Here is a 16,891-nt window from a genome sequence, read left to right as displayed (position 1 = left end):
CAGTGGGGGCAGAGCCCCAGGGAAGTAACCAGTACCCAACAGGTGTACACTGGTCCTGTGCGAGGTGCTTAGTGAGTCACGGGGGTGAACCTTGTTACTCACTCCCTTAGCTCCATGGGCGGTGACAAATTCAATACTAAGTAGTTAGTCTGTTAAGGGCAAAAGATAGCGGAGATCCCTGGGTGCATTACAGGTAATCAAAAAAGTGGATTTGCAGACTTTAAATTAGCCTTCTGTGAATTACCTATAGTTGCTTACTTTATAGTGTTACCCTCCCAGAAACCTCTGCTCCGATTGCAGCTTCACTAACCCTTGGGGTTTGAGAGGTGGAAACTCTGGTGTCAAGAGCATGCAGGGTGACTTCCTGCTTTCTTAACCTTTGTGCTTGTAGAGAGTCTGAGTGACTTTTTGAGGTGTCTGTGGATTATGAGAGCTTGATTATTCTTTTTTTTTTTTAAGATTTTATTTATTTATTTGTCAGAGAGAGAGAGAGTGAGAGTGAGCACAGGCAGACAGAGTGGCAGGCAGAGACAGAGAGAGAAGCAGGCTCCCTGCCAAGCAAGGATCCCACAAACGCTGGGATCATGACCTGAGCCAAAGGCAGCCGCTTAACCAACTGAGCCACCCAGTTGTCCTGCTTGATTATTTTTTAAAAAGACAAAACTCTAGCTCTTTACATAAATAAACTGGTAACGTGAATTTGCGGTATTTTTAGTTCTTTGTGCTAAGGAAATCTGGATTTTCCTTTAAGCATTGGTTGAACATGGTTAATGATCTGAGGCCGGCAGAGGACTGGAGGGCCTCTCCCTCCCTTGGGATGAAAATCCTTTCTAAGGAACCTGTGGCTTCCTGTTTGCTCCCTCTGCCTTTCCGAGGGCAGGTTGCTGGGTGGGACACTTCATTTTGTTTGTAACAGTCAGTGAGATCTTGAAGGGTTCCTGCAGAGGCATCAGTGGAGAGGGAGTGAGGGCTATGGTTTTTGTGGTTGTTTTCTCAACCAGGTAAGAAATGCGGCCCGGCTGAACTGCCTCAGGATGAACGGTTCGGCTGCTGCGGTATGGGGGGCACTCTCCCCCATTCCCTGCGGGTTGTTGCTTTGACTGTTTTATCTTTGCATTTCCCACTCTCGCATCAGAAATTTTATCAAGAGATAACTGAGGTGGAGGGACTAGTGGGGGGACAAAGGCCAGATTCTGTTTGTTTGTTTTTTTTTTTTTTAAAGATTTTATTTATTTATTTGACAGAGAGAGATCACAAGTAGACAGAGAGGCAGGCAGAGAGAGGGAGGGAAGCAGGCTCCCTGCCGAGCAGAGAGCCCGATGCGGGACTCGATCCCAGGACCCTGAGATCATGACCTGAGCCGAAGGCAGCGGCCTAACCCACTGAGCCACCCAGGCGCCCCGGCCAGATTCTGTTTTATCAGTCAAGCTCTTCAGGGCAGTTAGTCTGAGAAGATAGATCAGAGCTCTCATCCTCTCTCTCTCTCCTCTCTCTCTCTTGCCTGTGACCTCTACGTTCCTGGTTTTTCCTCTTACCACGCAAGTTCTGAGCAGGTAGGGCAAGTGACTATCCCCATGGCTCTGAGAGGGGTTGGCTGGCCTGTTAGGAGGTCTGTGTTGCCATGAAATCCCTGATAGTGTCCTCTTGATCTGTGCATGAAAGAATGCAAAGAGGAGGTCCCTGACTCTTAATTAGGTCTATTCTTAAGACACAGCTTTAAGGTTAAAAAAAAAAAAAGACCCCAGAACTTTAAGATTCACTGGACTGGTATACAGTGAGAGGACAAAGGTAAATTTTCTGCTTATAGAAGAGGTCCTTTGGGGCACCTGGGTGGCTCAGTGGGTTAAAGCCTCTGCCTTTGGCTCAGGTCATGATCCCAGGGTCCTGGGATCGAGCTCTGCATCGGGCTCTCTGCTCAGCGGGGAGCCTGCTTCTCCCCCTCTCTCTGCCTGCCTCTCTGCCTACTTGTGATCTCTCTCTGTCAAATAAATAAATAAAATCTTTAAAAAAAAAAAAAAAGAGGTCCTTTAAGTAGTCAGCTTCCCAGTGCAGATAACTGTGTGGAGACTGGGAAGGGCAAGGTGCCTGTGTACTCACTGTGTGTGTGTGTGTGTGTGTAAAATGTGATCTGCTCACCTAATGTGGGGTTGCAGCTCATGACCCATGTGGGAATAATGAGTTGGCTGCCCGGCTGACTGAGCGCCCCGGACCTGCACTCTTGATCAGATGCGAGGAGATCCCGCATACCTGGTGTGAAGGTGCCCGAACTGGACACATTTCCCTAAATCTGAGGAGAAATGAGATTTAGATTCTCTGAATCTCCTTGAGGAGCAACCCAGCATCCTCTTCTGGGTAAGGCTAGCAATGCAGATGCTGGCAGGACCCGGTCCAGGAGTTTTGCCTTTGCCAGTTCATTGGGAGCTGGTGCTCTCAGGTGCCACTCTAGGGAAGCCTGATTGTGAGGTCGGTGCATCAGGCGACCTTGTCCTGCTCTGCATTGGCATTGCCTCCTCCTCACTGCCTGAAAACAGCATAGCCGTGGCTTTGCAGAACAGGAGTTCTAAGAGTTTGCAAGTTTGTTTTGGCCGTTTCTCCACAGCCTTCAGAAGCATACCTCTAAAACCTACCGGAAGTTTGTAATGATTTAGATTTTATAGTTGTTGCAAGGCTGAGGTGGGTAGAAGGGCCAATTAGAGCCGTACGTGGGAGGGAAGGAATTCAGCCAGCAAGAGAGCCTAAGCAAATGGAGTGGGTGCTAGTTGTGTCTTGTCCTTTTATAAACAAGGTTTGTTGGTCTGGCAGTTTCTGGCATGGTTGAAATATTCTCGACGGTCGAGCCTTAAGAATGTGGCCCAAAACAAGAATGTAGCCAAAGCAGATCACACCGTTAAATACTGAAGGTTGAAGTATGTGCCTGGATAAACATGGGGTGCAGTGGCAGCCTTCCAGTGAAGGTGCAAGAACCCCCATTCAGCAGAGCGAGGACACCCCTCTGTGGCATCTGTGTTGTGCGGCTGCTGGCAGGGCCGGGGGCTGGGGCAAGGGGTAAGGAGAGACCTGACTAGGGGGTGGGGAGCGCTGGGGCCACTCCCCTGCTTCCCCTCACTCCTCTGTTTTGGAGTCTGATTAGCCAATTAGGTCAGGAAGGCCAGCGGTCCCCACGCTTTTTCTCAACTTAGTTCATCGAAGTCAGATTAACATATTAGTTTTGAGTGATGGCACTTATTTGTAATTTTTTATAGTATAATGGAAAAAAATAGGGACGCCTGGGTGGCTCAGTTGGTTGGACGACTGCTTTCGGCTCAGGTCATGATCCCGGAGTCCCGGGATCGAGTCCCGCATCGGGCTCCCAGCTCCACGGGGAGTCTGCTTCTCCCTCTGACCTTCTCGCTCATGCTCTCTCTCACTGCCTCTCTTTCAAATAAATAAATAAAATCTTTAAAAAAAAAAGGAAAAAAATATACATCAGGAAACTCAGCTTTTAATTTTTAATCTGTGAAATCAGGTGTGATGACTGCTTTTGTGCTTAGTGAATCATTTCAGGGATTTGGTGGAAACTCGTTCCGTACACTCTGCTTGGTGCTAAGCATCTCCTGGGGGAGAGGGCAGCAGGGGACATGTGGCTGAGACCCTAGCAGTGGACCTCTTCTGCCTCCTTTCCTCTCTGGGTAGCCCTCGGCATCTGGCCTTGATGCAGACAGACATTGACCATCCTGCCCTCAAAACGTAGTCTGGCTCTACCTTTGTGCTGAGATGGAGGGGTTTCGGATAGCCAGGGCAAGTCTGGGGAGTCAGAAGGAAACATTTTAGTTTCCAGTGAGCACCTACTCTGTGTAAATTTGTCGATTTATAAGTACTTTAGTTTTATTATCTCTTGTGCTTTATGACTTAGTAATATGTGCAAATCTTAATTGAATATTTTCGTATGAAATGGGGGAAGGCTGCATGCATAGCAGATGAAGCTTCACACCTAGCACAGGGTAGGTAGTCGGTAAATATGCGCTGAAGTGTAATTATTCTTGGGCTGTCTTGAGATAATTGTAATTTGCTGTAATTGGGTTCTTGGATGCCACAGGGGTACGCGGATGTGGTAATTCATTCTCACTTGGATTCTGCTGAGTCTGGCCCCCGACCTCTCACATTTACTCCCCGCCCTACCCCACCTCGCACTCCAGCTGCTACAGCCAGATGGTCCTTGTCTTTGGGCTCAGTTTACCCTTTTCTGTTCTCAGGGTCCTGCCTGGGCATCGATGATTCAGACTGGACCTAAGCCTTTGAATGTTTTTTTCTGAAGTCTGATTGGTATGACTCTGAGTAACATGTGTGTGGTTTTTTTTTTTTTTTTTAAGATTTTATTTATTTGACAGAGAGAGCGTGTGCACATGCACACAAGGGGGCAGGATCCGTAGGCAGAGGGAGAGGGAGAAGCTGGGAACCTGATGCAGGGCTCCATCCCGGGACCCTGGGATCATGACCTGAGTGGAAGGCATATGCTTAACTGACAGAGCCACCCAGGTGCCCCGAGTAATGTGTTTTTTAAAAAAATGTTAATTTATAATTGTGGTTAAAATGCATCATAAAATTTACCATGTTACCCATTAAAGTTTTTTTTTTTTTTTAATTGTGGTAAAAAAACATCTAACAGATTTTTACATTTTAATAATTTTTAAGTTTGCAGTTTAGTACTGAGTAATGTTTAACAGCAAGGGGCATACCGAGGTCAGTGGAGTGTAGAATGAACTGTTTCTCAGTGAGTTTTGTCACAGAACATGTGAAAAATAGACCCAGAAGAAAAACCACGGTCCGGTGGAGAATGGCCTGCAGCCCTGGGATTTTGAGCCTTTTCCTTCTCTTCTTCTAGGACATGTTGGTACCTGAGTGAGTTTGTACCCAGGTATTAAAGCTTTGCTTCCTTCCTGCGTTTGTTGAAAAAAACCAAACCAGCATCAGCAGAAACCATTGCCCTTCTTGCCCCTCTGCTTTTGGTATCTGTAATAAGTGAGAATTTGCAAGAGTTTTCCAAGTGAGAAAAGTTCAAAGCAGCTTTTCTAATAGATGATTATGTAGTGCTTGCTTCGCAGAAGTAATTCTTTTCTTCCACATATTTTTACTTCAAGTGTCTTGCTGTGTATGTAACCCTAGACTCCTTTGGTGGGTTCTCCAACTCCCTGGTGGTGTCTGTGGGGGTCCGCCCCACAGCGTGCCGGCCAGGCAGGGGCTTGCCTTGTGTCAGGAGGTCCTCAGCTGCCTCCGGAGCTGTGAGCACTTTTGAGGGAACACCTTGAATCTTCACCGGCGACTTAGTTCAACACTTGTCTCATCTGATGCTAAAGAGGGAAAAAGGCCCATTTTTAACTCAAAGCAGAGAAAGCTGCCTGTCTTTATGGTATTTGGAGCCCAAATAAACAGTGACTTCACACTATTGTTTTCCATTGTGGGAGTACATCCTGTTGGCCATCCGTTTGAGCAGTTTTAAACTGGTTAGTCCTCCAGAATTCTTATATTAATGTTAGACTGATAGTTAATAGTTAATTTTAACTTTTGAGTGTCTGGACAAAAGATTTTATTTTATTTATTTTTTTGAGAAAGAGAGAAAGCATGTGCATGAGTGTAGTGGGGGGAGGGAGAGGGAGAGGCACAGAGAGAGCCTTAAGCTTCACACCCAGCGAGGAGCTGAATGGGGAGCTCAGATTCACGACCCTGAGATCATGAGCTCAAACCAGGAGTCAAACGGCCAACCAGTTGAGCCACCTGGGTACCCCCGGGACCTGAGCATTTTTGCTAGATGGAACTTAAAGCGGTTGTTTCAGTTGGTTTTGCTTTTAACTTTTTCCAAACCATTTGAAACAGAGACATGGACTTCTATTATTTGTTTGGTTTAAAAAGATAGTCCCATTTTCCTTAAATGTTTTAATTACTACGGCGAAAAGAAGCAGTTTGAGAGTTTAAGTACAGTTTCTAGGTAACCTAGCTATTGGAGAGGAGCAGTTCCTGGGAGTGGTTGGGGGTGAGGGCTGCCTCGGCCTCAACCACATTTTGTGTAGTTAGTAAGGGATTGACTCTCACAACTTTTCTTTCATTCTTGGAAAGCAAAAACTAGTAGGGAGCTGTTCTTCCAGCATTTTAGTTAAGATGTCTTAGTTTCATTCCCTGTGGGCTTTTCTGCATATGAGGAAATATTAAGTTTCCTATGAATTGAGTTGGTGCCACATACACATTTGTTCTTGCATTTATTGCGTGGAAAGCATTTATTGATTGAGCTTCTTGTGTGCGTGGGGCACTCATCAGCTCTGGAAAGGCAAGCTGAGCAGAAGAGATCTGCTTTCCTGGAGCTGGGCTTCCAGTGGAATATTCTAGTTCCCAGGAGCTGGCAATCCCCAGCTCTGTCTAGATTGTCTAGACGGAGTAGGGTTGCGAGGCCTTCTGCCTCATGGGCATATGTCCCCCCCCCCCCCACCTCCCTCCCTCAAACAAGGCATGTACTTTAGTCACATATAGCTGGGGATTAGTATTAGTGATAGGAAGGACTGGTAAGATTCTTTCTCTCCTGCTGAACTGGGCCCCCGGAAGTTTGGGGTTCTTGCTTGTCATGTATAATGCTTTTGATTCCTTAATTGTGTCCCCTGACTTGGTAAACTTAAAATACACTTGCCTCCAGGGCAGATATTAAGTATTTGGTTTACAAAGGACACTACCTTTTTGGCATTGCTGAAAACTTGACGTGTGTGTGTGTGTGTGTGTGTGTGTGTGTGTGTGTGTGTGTGTATCACTGCTGAAAACTTGATGTGTGTGTGTGTGTATCACTGCTGAAAACTTGACGTGTGTGTGTGTGTGTGTGTGTGTGTGTCTATCACTGGAGAGTCCCCAGGGTCACAGTTGGAGAAAGAAAGCATCGGCGAGGCCGTTGGGAGATTCGGGGGATTGCCAGCTCCAGCCCCAACTAGATCGGGTTCCTATGAGTGAGGACACTTACCTGAAATGAGTCTTGGGGTCTTGGGCCCCCTGGGCTTCCTACCCCAGACTGTCCTTTCACTCTTGGGGGCCCATATCCCAGGAGCCAGGTGGGGGGTTCCCCTGCTCAGATATTCTTCTTGCCCACAGCCAGCACCATGGAAATGCTGCCTCAGTGGTGCTCTCAGGTGCTGAATGTTCACCTGGCCCAGGGAGGGTGCAGTGGGTACCTAGGGTACCGTGGGGCTCTCTTCCCTGGCTCTTGGGGCAGGAGTGCAGGCTTTTACCAAGAGAAGAAGGAGAGGGCAGCCCGAGTGGCTGCTCTAGGATAGCAGTGTCCCAAAGGGCTGTGCTGTGTCCAGGCTTTGCAGGCTCTCTAACACTTTTACGGTTTCTCTGCCCCCCTGGGGTGGAATGTCTAGAACTAAGGGGTGGAACTGCCGCCTGGCAGCTTTGTCCACTTTTCACACTTTCTGTCATGGCTGTCGAGCATGTGTTTAGAGAGCCAGGGGCTTCACTAAGGCACTGGGAAGGCCCCTCTTCACAGAGTTGTATTGCACTGGGATCGAGGGCAGCACTGAACTCAGACTTAGTGGCAGGCACTGACTGGGTACTGGTACAGAGGGAACGAGTTACCCATTCCACTACGTGTTCTCTGATAGATCATCTTTGGCAGCTTCTGTTAGCCAGATAGTGGTGAGTTCAGCTGAGACGTAACATGTTCTTGGGCTGCCCTGAGCACTTCCTGGTCTTCTCGAAAGTGTAATAGGAGTGCACGTATGCAGTATTTAAATGAGTGGCTGTGTCAGGAAGACTGTGTGATTCTGCCCGAGTCTTTCTCTGTTTCCTGAGCACCTTCACCGTGTTCTGGCCACAGGCCGTGTGACCATGGTCGAATGTTACCTCTCCCAGGGCCTTGTTCCCTGAAAAAAGGAGGAGGCGGATCTCTGGAGTGCTTCCATCTCTGAATGACCAAGTGTGTGAGTAAGAGACTATGTAAAAACCTTCCAATGGGATGTCCTAGTTTGGGCGTTTGAATGCAGCCTGCCAAGTTCCTTGCATGGGGAGATATGACCCTTGCTTATAGGAAGCCAGAATCAGAAAGATACAGGCTGCTTTTTGCCAAGTTTCCAAAAGATCTTTTCTCCCCAGGGCATGGAAAACCGACATATAGCAGTTGGAGTTGTGCCCTGGACATCGCCTGCTTGCTAAATGCAGAGGCACTTAGTCATACCCGTGAAACAGATACCCCATGTCGTCATGTGTCCGCAGATAGCAGACTGAGCTTATGTTCTTGGTAGGACAGGGTGTGTCTCATACTGTTGCTGTTTTCAAATAAGCTGAGAATTTTTTTTTTTAAGATTTTTATTCATTTATTTGACAGAGAATGAGAGAGCACAAGCAGGAGGAGCTTCAGAGGCAAAGGGAGAAGCAGACTCCCTGCTAAGCCAGGAACCCCACATGGGGCTGGATCCCAGGACCCCAAGATCATGACCCGAGCTGAAGGCAGATGCCCAACAGACTGAGCCACCCAGGTGCCCCTAAGCTGAGAATTTTTAAATGGAGAATCAGATTAGAAAAGTAAAAGATCAGCTGGGTCTAAGAAGTAGTAAAATAAGTAAATTAAAGAGTAAAGACACAGGAAGAAGCTAAAAAAACACCAAGTTCTGTATCCTCCCCATTAATTCATTAGGTGTGTGTCTGGAACTGTGTGTGTGCTTGGTATACATTACTGATTGTGACAAATGTCCCCCTGTCCCCCCAAGCTTCCAGTCTTGTGGGGTGTTGGTTGAGCTGAGCACTTAACTAAATAAGAATTACAGTGTATAAGAAAGAAAAGGCCATTAAGAGAAGCTCTGTGCAACAGTAAACTGTCAAGTTACAATTTAGAATAGTATAAAACGGGCGCCTGGGTGGCTCAGTCCTTAAGTGTCTGCCTTTGGCTCGGGTCATGATCCTGGAGTGCTGGGATGGAGCCCTGCAGAGGCATCAGGCTTTGCTCAGGGAGCCTTCTTCTCTCTTTCCCTCTGCCTACTGCTCCCCCTCCTTGTGCTCTCACTCTCTCTGTCTTTCAAATAAATAAATAAAATCCTTTAAAAAATAGTATAAAACAGAACTTAGTTCTAAAAATTAAGCGATAAATAAAATAAGCTATAAAAGGGGTGTGAAGGCACAGACAGGAAACTGGGAGATACAAACATACACACACACACGAATTCAAAGAAAAACCTTTAAATTGGGGAACTTGATAGGAATCTGAGGAGACCTCTACTGAGAGTACAATGAACCTGTGTGTTGAGGAGTCAGGGTGTTTCCTTCTTTGCTTTCCTGGTGGAGGACCCTGCAGCGGTCACAGGGAGTTAAGTGGTTCTTGGGAGCTGATGTCCACAGGACCCCAGCCTCTAAGTCCGTGGTCATTTGGTGTCCCCTTGAGGAAGTGTGGCATTTAACACGTTTGGCAAGTCTGCGCTGGGAAAAAGTGATACAGCCAGATGGCTGGCAGGAGAAGTCCCTTTTGGGAAATGGGTCTGAAATCCCTTGAGAACTACCTGGTTGCCTATGGCCTTAGGGTGGAACATGGTAGTGGAGACAGGAAGGAGGACAGTGTTATACCTAGTATTCATCTAGCACTAATGAGAGGATTGGATCATGCCAAATCATAAAATATCTTCATTGACTTTCTAAGGTTGATAAATCTCAAATCCCTTTTCGTATCTTTGTGGAACAGCTTAATGTGTTTTTTTTTTTTTTTAAAGATTTTATTTATTTATTTGACAGACAGAGATCACAAGTAGGCAGAGAAGCAGACAGAGAGAGAGAGAGAGAGAGAGAGGGAAGCAGGCTCCCTGCGGAGCAGAGAGCCCGATGCGGGACTCGATCCCAGGACCCTGAGATCATGACCTGAGCCGAAGGCAGCGGCTTAACCCACTGAGCCACCCAGGCGCCCCGCTTAATGTGTTTTTTTCCTGAGCCTTTAGGGAGCAAGTGCTGTCCTAGAAACTGGAAACTAGGAGTATGTTTCTAGAAACTAGAAACTTGAGTGAAATGGGGCCCAGGAGGGTAGGGGTAGACAGAAATGGAGTTGATCAGTGGGGTAGGGTTGGGGCAGGGCAGTAACTCCAGGGGCTGAGATCTGGATGCCATTCAGAATTTGCCAGACACATGAATGAGGACAGGGCTTTCCAGTCCTCAGAAGGTGGTGAAGACGACGTGGAGCAGGACTTACTGTTTTAGGATTTTTATTAGTTTGAGATGACAGCCCTTTACCTTCATGGTGTTTCAAGTCTCTAGCAGAGAACATAGACTAACATTACATATAACCTTAGTATCTGTTACTCAGCTTTATCATACCTTAATGTTCTGTTGTGTTGTTGTTTAAGATTTATTTATTTTTTAGGGGCACCTGGGTGGCTCAGTGGGTTAAAGCCTCTGCCTTCGGCTCAGGTCATGATCCCAGGGTCCTGGGATCGAGCCCCGCCTCGGGCTCTCTGCTCAGCGGGGAGCCTGCTTCCTCCTCTCTCTCTCTGCCTCTCTGCCTACTTGTGATCTCTGTCTGTCAAGTGGATGAATAAAATCTTAAAAAAAAAAAAAAGATTTATTTATTTTTTAGAGAGAGTACATGGCACTGAGTTGGGAGCCAGACACAGGGCTTGATCCCATGATCCTGAGATCATGACTGGAGCTAAAACCGATTCAGATGCTTAACTGACTGAGCCACCCAGGCACTCCTTTTCTTTTGTATTTTTGTAATATCCTATTTTACGAGATAAAGCAGTTATAAATTTAGAGACCATTGTGAACCCACCTTTTCCTATGCCCCTTTTAGAGCTATACCTACTTCTTTGATGCCCCAACTGCCTCTTCAGTCCCTGGCAACCGCTAATCTATTCTCCATTTCTATAATTTTGTTACTTCAAGAATATTATAAAAATATATCTAATACGTATATGTAAGGTATGTATAAAAATATAGTATGTAAACTTCTAGGATTAGCATTTTATACTCACCATAATTCCCTTGAGATTCGTTCACTTTGTCTAGTATATCAATAGTTCATTTCTTTTTGGGCGCCTGGGTGGCTCAGTGGGTTGGGCCGCTGCCTTCGGCTCAGGTCATGATCTCAGGGTCCTGGGATCAAGTCCCGCATCGGGCTCTCTGCTCAGCAGGGAGCCTGCTTCCCTTCCTCTCTCTCTGCCTGCCTCTCTGCCTACTTGTGATCTCTCTCTGTCAAATAAATAAATAAAATCTTTAAAAAAAAATAGTTCAGGGGCGCCTGGGTGGCTCAGTGGGTTAAGCCTCTGCCTTCAGCTCAGGTCATGATCTCAGGGTCCTGGGATCGAGCCCCACATCGGGCTCTCTGCTCGGCAGGGAGCCTGCTTCCCCCCATCTCTCTGCCTGCCTCTCTGCCTTCCTGTAACCTCTCTCTCTGTGTCAAATAAATAAATAAAAAAATCTTAAAAAAAATAAATTAAAAAAAAATAGTTCATTTCTTTTTATTGCTCATTAGTAGTCCACGGTATGGATGTACTACAGTTTGTTTAACCATTCATCCACTGAAGGACATCTGGGTTGCACTATTGGTTGAAGAAGCTATTTTCCCCCATTGAATTGCTTTTGTATTTTTTTCAAAAATAAGTTGGGCATTCTTGTTTAAATCTATTTCTGGATTCTAGGGGTGCCTGGATGGCTCAGTGGGTTAAGTGTCCAACTGTTGGTTTTGGCTCGGGTTGGGGTCTCAGGGTCATGGAATTGAGCCCTGCAGTGTTCAGCATGAGTCTGCTTAAAACGCTCTCTCTCTCAAATAAATAAATAAATCTTTAAAAAATATTTCTGGATTCCCAGTTCTGTTTCATTGATTTATATGTTTGTCTCTCCACTAATACAGTCTTGATTATTGTAGCTTGCTAAGTTTTGATATTAGGTAGAATAATCCCTCTTTTTCTTCTTTTTCAAAATTGTTTTTTGGCTATTGTAGTTTCTTTGCCTTTCCATATAAATTTTTTTTTTAATTTTTAAAGATTTTATTTATTTATTTATTTATTTATTTATTTATTTATTTATTTGAGAGAGAGAGAGAGAGAGAGAGAGAGAGCGTGAGCAGGGTGGAAGGGGACAGGGAGAAGCAGACTCCCCACTGAGCAGGAGGCCCAATGCAGGGCTCAATCCCAGAACCCTGGGATCATGACCTGAGCCGACAGCAGAGGCTTAACGACCGAGCTACCCAGGTGCCCCTCCTGTTATCCTTCTGTTACTGATTTCTAATTTGATTCCATTGTGGTTAGAGAACACATTCAGTGTTATTTAAGTTTTCTGGCGTTTGATTTATGGCTCTAGATATGGTTTATCTGTATTTATGTTCCATGGACATTTGAAAAGAATGTATGTTCTGCTGTTAATATTGATTAGATCATGTTGATCGACGGTATTTTTGAATTCTTTTGTAACCTTGCTAATTTTCTTTCTAGTTGCTCTCAGTTGTTGAGAGTGTGGTGTTGAAGTTTCTGACTAAAATTGTGGATTTGTTTATTTTTCCTTTCAGTTCTGTCAGTTTTCACTTCACAAATTTTATAACTTTGTTGTTTGGTGTGTGTACGTTTAGGGTTGTTATTCTTGGTAGCTTGAGCCTTTTATCATTATATCATTTCCCTCTGTCTCTGGTAATTGTCTTTGCTCTGAAGTCTATTCTATCTGATATTGATAGAGCCTTTCTTGCTTTCTCTAAATTAATGTGTGCATGTTATATCTTTTTCTGTGTTTTTTTTTTTAAAGATTTTATTTATTTGACACAGAGACAGTGAGAGCGGGAACACAAGCAGCACAAGCAGGGGGAGAGGGAGATGCACGCTTCCGGCTGAGCAGGGAGCCCGATGCAGGGCTTGATCCCAGGACCCTGGGATCATGACCTGAGCTGAGGGCAGACACTTAACAACTGAGCCACCTAGGCACCCCTCTTTTTCTCTTCTTTTACTTTCCACCTATCCTTGTCATCTCGGTATTGTCATCTATTGATTGTCTTCTTTAAATTCAGTTTGAGATCTTCCTGGTTTATGGTATGAGTGTGTTTTTTTGCTTTTTCGTTTTTTTGTTTTTGGAGAGGGAAAGAAAGGGTGGGGGAGTGGGGGGGGTGTGCAGAGGGAGAGGTAGAGAGAATCCCAAGCAGGCTTTATGCCCAGCACAGAGCCTGATGGTGGGGCTCAGTGCCACAACCCTGAGATCATGACCTGATCTGAAACCAAGAGTTGGATGCCTTACCAACTCGGCCACCCAGGCGCCCCTGATGAGTGGTACTTGATTGAAACCTGAACAGTTTTGTCTTTTGTTCTGAAACTGATTGTTTTTCCTGGCCTTTTCTAATACTCTGGCAGGGGACAGATGAGGGAGGTACTGCCTGATTATTGGGAAGTGGAGGTAGAAGTCCAGGTTCCTTACTCAGCCTTTGTTTTTAATTGAAGTATAATTAACATACAGTATTCTCTTAGTTTCAGGCGGACAGCATAGTGATTCAACAGCTCTATACATTTCTCTGTGCTCACCATAAGTGTAGTCACCATCTGTCACCAAACACTATTACAGTATTATTGACTATTCCCTATGCTGTACTTTTTATCTCCATGATTGTTTTGTAACTGGAAGTTTGTACCTCTTTTTCTTCTTAAAGATTTACTTATTTATTTGAGAGAGAAAGAGCAGTGCAAGTCAGGGGGCAGGGGTAGAGGGAGAAGGAGAGAAGCAGACTTCCTCCTGAGGATGGAACCCCATTTCGGGGCTTGATCTCAGGTCCCTGAGATCATGACCTGAGCTGAAGTCAAGAGTTGGAGGCTTAACGGGCTGAGCCACCCAGGGGGCCCCATGTTTGTACCTCTGAATCACCTTTATATATTTCACCCATCCCCCCCACCCACTTCCCCTTTGGCAACTACCAGTTCTATTTAAGAGTCCGATATTTGTTTGTTTGCCCCACTCAGCCTTTTTTGACACCTGAAGCCTGGTGAAGTCCTTGTTAACTGCTGGGTAGGGGTGGGAATTCTCGTTCCCTAGCCCTCTTTATCAAGGAGCAGTGGTGAACATTCTGACACTAGTTCTTTTCTGACACGAGCCCCACAGGTAGTGGGAGAAACGCCTCGTTACTGCTTGGATGGGCATAGAGTCTAGGTTTGGTTTCCACTGACGCCGAGGGACTAGAGGAGTGGACCAGGTGGTACGTTGTTATTGGACAGTAGGGGTGAAAGTCCTAGTTCCTTACTTGGCCTTCTCTGATACCACCCCAGTGGGGATTAGGGAGCCTTGTTACAGCCTCATGAGGTGGAAGTCTGAGGCTCTCCATTTGGCCTTTGCTGGCATGGGTGGGAGTGGGGCCATAGTTTTTTCTGTGGTGTTTGGCTAGAATAGAGCTGCTATTGTCTAAATGTTTTCTGTCTTGCTAGGCTACCCCCTTCCTGCTCCTTTGGCTAAAGAGAGGAGACTTTTGTTGGGATTCTGTTTCGTGTCATCTGTTGGCATTTCTGGGTTGCCAGCGTCTTCAGCTCCAAATCTGGGATGTTTGAGGCAAAAAGAAAACCCAGGGAACTCACCACTTTGTCTTTCCTTGAGTTTTGAGGTCTCTCACTGGTCTGCCTTCTTCTCTTGACTTTTTAGAGTCTCATGTTTATATATGATGTCTGGAATTTTTTGTCCTGTTTAGTGGGAAACTAGGGGAAAATAGGTCTACTTCATCTTCTTAGATGTAGAAGTCCAGTTGTTTTTTTTTTCTTTTATGCTTTATTTTTTGATGTCTTGTTAAATGAAATCCTTTCTTATCCTGACATTCTACTGTATTCTAAGATTTTGGGACACCTGGGTGGCTCAGTCAGTTAAGTGTCTGCCCTCAGCTCAGGTCATGATCCCAGGATCCAGTCCAGCACCTGCTTCTCCCTCTGCCTCTGCCACTCCCCGTAGTTACACTCTCTCTCTCTCTCTCTCTGTCAAATAAATAAGTAAAACAAACAAATAAAAAAACTAGGGCTAGATATAACTGCGGTTTATAAAGTTATTTTCAGGGGCGCCTGGGTGTCTCAGTGGGTTAAAGCCTCTGCCTTTGGCTCAGGTCATTATCCCAGAGTCCTGGGATCAAGCCCCACATCGGGTTCTCTGCTCAGCAGGGAGCCTGCTTCCCTTCCTCTCTCTCTGCCTGCTTCTCTGCCTACCTGTGATCTCTGTCAAATAAATAAATAAAATCTTAAAAAAATAGTTATTTTCATAGAAAAATACTTATAAATCAGCGGCACCTGGGTGGCTTAATCTGATCCTGAGATCAAGTTTCGCATCCGGCTCCCTACTCAGTGGAAAGCCTGCTTCTCCCTCTGCCCTTCCCCCCCGCTTGTGCTCATTCTCTTTCTCTCTAACAAATAAATAAAAATCTAAAAAAAAATTTTTTTTATAAGTTCAGCTTTTTACATTTGTATAGCTAATCCACCCAGGACTTACTTATAATGGAGAAGTGAGGGAGGACCCTAATTGTACTTGATTTCCTGCATAAAGGGCCATTGGTCCTGGTGCCTATGAACCGCTCCTTTGCAAGCTGATTTCGGGCTCTCTGTCTGCTTCCACAATCCACTCCTGCTCTGCCGCTGTAATGCTGCTTTAAATACCTTTATGATAAGTCTTTGGTAAGCTAGGACTCCCGGACTTCAAAATTATTTTACTTGGGCTTTGGCTGTCTCATGAATTTTAGTTCAGAAACAAAGTAGGAACAGGAATGGCAAAATCAATAGCCAGAAAAACCCCAACCCCAGCCCTGTTGGAATTGGCTTGGATTTGCATTGACCACTTTGGTGACCTTGTTTTTTGTTTTTTGTCTTTTTTTTTTAAGCAGTATCATTTACTTTGCATACCCCAGTCAAAAAATATCATGTGGCCCCTCGGCAGGGCTTTCTTTTCTAGAATGGGAAATTGCTCTGGTCACCTTGGGGACACCCATCAAGTCCCACAGTGCATCAGTGTGGCTTGTCAGCCTTAGGGTAAGTGTTCTGAGCCGCCTGCTGAAGCAAGTCAGGAGACTGAGGGACAAGGTTCAGGGTTCTTTCTTTTGGGGATGGGGAGCAAGAGAGGCCAAATAAGTTTTGTTCACTGGCACTGAGTTTGTAAATACGGGTTTAATAAACAAGTCCTGTGATTAGTGCTTGGGATGTGAGGAATACACAGCTGCTGAACTTCTCCGTGCAAATGCTTGGTTTTTTAGTCTCTTCAGAAGCATTTTTTTTAGTGGGTGAGAGGCAGAGGGAGAAGGAAAAAGAGAATCTTAAGCAGGCTCTGTGCTCAGTGCAGAGCCAGATCGATGCAGGGCTCGATCTCACAATCCTGAGATCATGACCTATGCCAAAATCAAGAGTGGGACACTTAACTGATGCTTAACCAATCTACTCAGGCACCCCAAAAGCACTGTTTTAAGACTTAATAAGTGCTATATTAGCCATATTGCTTGATCTCTATATATACAAAAAACATTTTCCCCCTTGAAACATTTCAAAATAAAATGCAGAGAATTTTGCTCCTTCATCCCTAAATCCTTCAAAATTAGGGACAGTCTCTTATACAACCACACTACTATCAGCTCACCTGAGAAAATTAACAATAAATCCAATCTCCCGCCCAGAGGCCCAGTTATTTCTTTTGGAGCTGGGCTTCTGTGTTTTTTTGTTTCTTAAAGTTTTTAAGTTTTTTGCTTTAAGTAAATCCAGATCCAGTCACGATGCACACAGTACTTCTGGTGGCCGTTTCTAAATCTGGAACAGCCCCCCTGTGTTTAGGGGTGTCAGCACTGGGGCAGACCAGGCCAGTTATCTTGTAGAAGGTCCCACATTCTAGATTCGTCTGATTGTGTCTTCATGACTGCTGTGTTTGCTGTATACTGGGAGTTCGGTCTAGAGCAGCACTGCCCAACAGCAAATATAATGTGAGCCAC

General features: G+C 45.4%; 1 protein-coding gene across 4 annotated transcripts in view; it reads left to right on the top strand.

The window, feature by feature from the left end:
• Nucleotides 1-16,891, top strand: part of DAG1 (dystroglycan 1) — a 69,842-nt gene that overhangs the window by 32,258 nt on the left and 20,693 nt on the right. The window contains exon 1 of one of the 4 annotated variants that reach the window (XM_047694009.1): nucleotides 930-1,001. The exons of the other annotated variants lie outside the window; for them this stretch is intronic. The gene's annotated coding sequence lies outside the window, so the exon portion shown is untranslated. Of the gene's footprint in view, nucleotides 1-929; nucleotides 1,002-16,891 lie in introns of those variants that run through there. 4 annotated transcript variants of the gene reach the window in all.

Source organism: Lutra lutra, chromosome 1 (assembly GCF_902655055.1).
Source record: "Lutra lutra chromosome 1, mLutLut1.2, whole genome shotgun sequence".
NCBI classification, from domain to species: domain Eukaryota; kingdom Metazoa; phylum Chordata; class Mammalia; order Carnivora; family Mustelidae; genus Lutra; species Lutra lutra.
This window is presented reverse-complemented; position numbering and strand designations above follow the sequence as displayed.